Below are 5,865 nucleotides of genomic sequence, written 5' to 3'. Positions count from 1 at the left end.
CCATTTGTAATCCCAGCACTTTGGGAGGCCGAAGTGGGTGGATCACCTGAGGTCAGGAGTTCCAGACCAGCCTGGTCAGCATGGTGAAATTCCATCTCTATTAAAAATACAAAAGTTAGCCAGGTGTGGTGGCAGGTCCCTGTAATTCCAGCTACTAGGAAGGCTGAGGCAGGACAATCGTTTGAACCCGGGAGGTTGAGGTTGCAGTGAGCAGAGATCACGCCACTGCACTTCAGCCTGGGCGACAGAGTAAGACTTTATTTTAAAAAGAAAAGAAAAGAAAAAAAGAAAAGAAAAGGAAAAAAGAAAAGAAAAGAAAAAGATGAATCCTCAAGGGCAGCTCAGAGTTCTTCTAAGTCCTTGTTAAAGAAGTCTGTTCCAGGTTAGGCACATGTTCTTGGGATTTGATATTTTGCCAGTAGAAATATTTCTTACTCTTTGGATTTATGTAGGATGCCCAGAATGCTCGGAGCTTCTTGAAATCTCAATTAGGGCTTTTACATAGTATACCAATAACAATTTCTTACACAGCTTTGAGCTCTTTTCCAGGAATGGGGATGAGGTTTTGCATATAAAGCCAATTTTTTGTGTAAACATTTTGAATCATCTGGTTGACATTTAGGTTATTGATTCTTACTATCAGAATCACTAGCTACAGAGTTCTGAAGGATTGGTTTTGGCCTTGACACTCTTATCAAAAACTGAGCAAACAGCACTGTAGAGGGCTCTTTAGGGCCTTATACACTAGTTTCTAATTCTCCTCTTTCACATTTGTTACTTAGGAATGTGGCTTGTTGGATTTTCCTTATTTAGAAGGTTTGTTTATAATAATCACTTTATGTTTTACATCCTTTACAGTTTTATATATTCTATTTTTCTCTTAGTGAATTCCTACGAAGTATGCAGGGAAGGGTAATGCTATTTTTTTCAACAGAAAAATAATCCTGTGGTGAAGATGATTTGCTCAGGGTCTTACAGCTAGCCACCAGGGAAGCCAGGATTTGAACCCCCATCGTCTCATACCTGCTTTTAACCTGACATTTTGATTCCTGTGCAAGTCATGGAACTTGATTTTAGAGTAATAACAGAAAGGAGTTATATTTATGTTAAATAGAATAAGATACACTTTCCATTTTTAATGTCTAAAATGGTTGAATATTGGCAATATCCTGTAGTTCTACCCAATATAGACAGCCGAGTACTGTGGGGAAATAGTGTAGATTTTAGAGTCTGACTAGCCTAAGCTAGAATCCCAGCTGCATCTCATGTCAGAATTGAATTACTTCTATATTGTTTAACTTTTCTAAGCCTTTGTTTAACCTTCCTAAGCCTTTGTTTCCTCACTGTAAAAAATGGTTGAGAATGGTACCTCCTTTAAAGGTCCTTATGAAGAGCACACAGTGCCATGTCTGCAAAAAACCTATCTCAGTATATGATGCATAGTAAGTTATAAATAGAACACAGCAAATATTATTGCAAATAAGGGATTAACAAATACCAAACTGGAAAGCAAAAGGAGCATTTTAATTGTTTGTTGTATGTTTAATATTGTATTTTTAGATAAGAAAAAATTTGTCATTCTTCTTAAATACTGAATACTATTTTTTAGTACTGAGTGCTATTTTTTAATTTGTAGATTATTTGGCTATGTGTGGGAGAAGAAGGACATTATTGATCATTTCTATTTTCTGTCTCTTACACATATTTTCTTTTTTTCTATAATAAATAGGAAGTGTTTTTATAGTGGATATGAAGCTATAAGATAAAAATTGGTTTAAGCATTAAATGATAAAATATTAAGAATGTGAAAAAGAGACAACTTCCTAAAAAAATTGATAGCCTCTGGCTGAACAGGAGAGTTTGATATTTAAAGTAAAAATTTGTGTACATCTTCCATCTGCTCATGTGCATTCACTCGGTCATTTATACATTTATTCATTCATTCAACAAATAATATTTAAGTGCCACTATGTTTCAGGAACTGTGAGGAGATTAAAAAAAGACGGAATACTTAATTCATAATGGGTTATTGATGACATCTTTTCCTCAGAATATTGAAATACCAGGAAGATGCACCCATCTTGGGCAGTCAGATGTGTATACTTTACATGCACATTTGAGCTCACTAAACAAGAATAGGAAATAGAAACTCAACTTCAGGAAAATAATAGATTATTTCCATCATACATTCAATGGCTACTGGAAGACTAACTTATAAAGATATAGGTGGTATATTTGCCATTGAAAAATCTTACAAAAATGCTAATAGGTACTAACTGTCATTAAAACACTGAATGTTATTACTAAAGAAACTAATAATTAAGGGAATTCATGCAAGGAAAAATAAAATTATAGGTTTAATGGAAAGAATGTTTACCTTAGGATAGAGAAATGCATAACTAAAATTTGAGAAATCTTTGAAATGATGAACAGTCATTGACCTGTTACGGGTTCTGCACTGTGCTTGCCAAAGTGCCCAAAGAGTATATTTCCCTTTCTCTTTTCATGGTGTAGGTCAAAGTAAAACATTTTCTCATTCAATGTTTTAAGTTTTGGTTAAATGGCATTGGCATTTATTGATTTTTCAAATATTGTGATTAGAAAAAAATAGATTTTTTTCAGATGGTATCTGCAACATAATTGGCAGCTGAATTTGAATTCTGCTTCTGCCCTAATTAGTTGTATAATCTCAGGCCAGTCACTGGACAGTTCTGAGCTTCAGTTTTCTCATCTATTAATTAGGCACAATGATTTCTAAGATACAGGATGGTTGTAAGAATGAGTGTTGTGAGATAAAGAACATGTCTAGGACAGTATCTAGGACACAGAAGAGACTCAAATGTTATCCCTTTCATTCAAAAAATATTTGATGCATGAAATGTGTGGTTTTCAAAAAATTGCTGCTCTTTTAGTTCTACTTTTAATTATTTCTTAGAATCTTTTTTTCCTCCTTGGAAATATGTAACCAAGTTTACATACAAGTAAAATGGGTAATAAGATTTAATTCTTTAATTTTATTATTTTTTCCAGCTGTTGTTTTAGAAAAATGTTTATTTTTTTAAAACAATACGTGATCTTGGATGTCTGCAAACATTTTTTCATGACACAAGGAGACATCAATACCAACTTGTCCTTCATTCAACATTTATTAAGTACCTACTGTGCTCCAGGAATGATTCTGGGACTATGTACACAGTGGTGAATGAGACAGACATGGTCTCTGCTCTCATGAAGTTTGAGAAGTGCCATAAAGTAAAAAAGACAGGGTGTTGTGATAGAGAATAATAGGGAAGTACAACTCTGGATTGGGTGGACAGGGAACTCCTCCCTGAGGAAGAGACATGTCAGTTAAGATGGAAGGAATAAGAAAGAGCCAGCCATGAGAGAGTGATGAAGAGTAGTAAGCCAAATGCCCTAAGGTCAGAAAGATGTGTGTGAGGAAATGATAAAGGTCAGTGTGGCTGGAGCACAGGAAGGCTGGAAAAAGTAGTGTGTGAAACAGCAAAAGACTAGCCCTGGAACTGATCATGCAGGGCCTTGTAGATCATGGCAAAGAGGATGGCTTTTCCTTTAAACATGGGAAAGCTATTGATAGAAAGTCAAAATTATAAAAGATCTGTCCCCTGTGATGTGATTTAGAAACATGAGTTAGGGATGATCACAGCTTGGACTAGGTTGGTGACATTCTCTGTGAGATGCACAGAGAAGCAAGTAGAAGAGTCATCTGTTTTGAAGATAAAAAGTATAGGGTGCTAGTGAGCCACTGGCCTGGTGGTCCCAGAGTGATCCTGGCGGCCGGTGGGGAAGACAAGGAGGGTTTGAGCATGGCAGAAGGAGACACCCTGAGAGTAGTGGATTACAATATTTTTGGGAAGGTGCAAGGGGTGTTTTTCCATAAGCATACTCAGGCTGAGGGTAAAAGGCTGGGATTGGTAGGCTGGGTCCAGAACACTGACCGGAGCACAGTGCAAGGACAATTGCAAGATCCCATCTTCAAGGAGCATCATATGCAGGAATGGCTTGAAACAAGGGGAAGTCCCAAATCACACATCGACAAAGCAAACTTCAACAATGAGAAAGTCATCTTAAAGTTGGATTACTCAGACTTCCAAATTGTAAAAGAATGGCCTGAATTTAAGTTTTCTAAGATAAACTCAGTGGTTTGGTTTTTATTGTTAATAGAGATAGAACTATTGTGTGTTAATATTAGCATTAGTCAATAAGTTATTTTAGTGTCAGTTATTTGAATGTTATTATATATTACCTGTATGATGGAAGGATTACAATTATACACAAATCTAATCAATAAAAACATTAGAACCTAAATATATATATATATATAGGCTTTTCCTTTTTTTACCTAGCATGAAATGGCTATGAGAGCTAAAGGAGATAGATGAATTCAGAATTATTTTGCAAGTTTCTGGCTTGAAAAATTGGATCGTTCTTGGTATCATTTGCTAAAATGGGGGGAAGTGAAGAAGGAGTAAGATGATTATATTTTGTTTTCGGTGAGGGAAGATTAAAAGTTCTGTGTGGAGCATGTTAAACTGGAAATACCTGTGAGACATTCAAGTAGAGACAGCAAGTTGGCAACTAGTTCAGAACACACCATTCACTTGCTCAAACCCTCTATTGGTTCGTATCCTCGTTAGAATAAAATCTGAAGTTCTTATAATGGCTGACAAGTCTTGTTTTGGCCTCTACTCTCTTCTCAGATTCCATCTGCCTGCTTTCTTTCCCTCATTCACTCTGCTTCAGGCACATTTGTCTTCTTACTCATCACGGAAACTTGCCATGCCATTCCTGTTTCAGAACATTTGAACTCACTGTTCTTTGTGCTAGATAGCCTCTTCCCACGATCTTTGCTTGGCTCTATGGCTTACTCCATGCAGGTCTCTGATCAAATATTACCTCTTTAGAAATTCCTCCCTGATCTCTCAACTTGAATAGCTTCTACCTTCAACTTCAACACTCTATCCCCATATCCTGCTTAATTTTTCCCTAGCAATGAATGCTTCCAACATATATGAATATTTTACTTTATTTTGTTTGTGACCTGATTGCCCACTTAAAAATAAGCCCCATGAAGGCAGGGACTTTGTCAACTCTCCGTTATATCTACCGTACCCAAGATAATACCTAGTATATTGTGGATACCCAATAATTGAATAAATATTAACTGAATGAATGATTATGATAGTCAGAGTGCATAGGAATTGTTGCAACTAGAATGTGCATGTGGGAGCCAAGTAGATGGTATGTGAAACTCCAGTGATAGCTGAGATGATCCAGGGAGAGTATGTATTATGAGTAGGGGTGTGCCAAAACTTAGTGCTGACAGACTTCCAACATTCAGAGGTTGGATTGAGGCAGCGAGGGAGGGTCAAAGCCAATGGAGACTAAAGGGTGACAATAAAAGAAGACTGGAAGATCTGGGAGGTAAACCAGGGGAGCACAGAGGCATGATTCCAAAAAGAGAGTGCTATAGGATGGTGGAAGCAATCCCTTCTCACAAGATCTTTCTCCAACAAAGTTATTTATTAACTGTCACGTTATTACTGAGTTAATTTCTTGGCATAAGTAAAACCTAGTCATACATAGACTATTCCTTATAAATGCAGATAAAGTATTCAAATAATTAATTGATGTTGTACATCATAATTACAGGCCTTTTATCAATCTCTTTTCCTGTTACTGTTTATTGAGATACCTATTTACCAAATATGTACAAATATCTTTGTTTTTAAACTGCTCCATAAGATTATTTTTGTTCCTGCTGTCTGCTTTTTGTCGTTGTTTGATATCACCATGTAGTTGTGATGAAAAACTGGATCGAGGGTAGGAAAGGGAAATGGTGAAGTC

General features: G+C 36.3%; 1 pseudogene across 1 annotated transcript; it reads left to right on the top strand.

Annotated features, from left to right (window-relative positions):
* The first annotated feature begins 3,035 nt into the window (after positions 1–3,035).
* On the top strand, positions 3,036–4,323 carry LOC101022198 (annotated as a pseudogene). The gene has a single exon (XR_646208.3). The product of XR_646208.3 is annotated as an acylphosphatase-1 pseudogene (transcript).
* Positions 4,324–5,865: the final 1,542 nt, after the last annotated feature.

This window comes from Papio anubis, chromosome 6, assembly GCF_008728515.1.
Source record: "Papio anubis isolate 15944 chromosome 6, Panubis1.0, whole genome shotgun sequence".
NCBI lineage: Eukaryota > Metazoa > Chordata > Mammalia > Primates > Cercopithecidae > Papio > Papio anubis.
The sequence above is the reverse complement of the archived record's forward strand: the minus strand, read 5'-3'. Positions and strand labels throughout refer to the sequence as shown.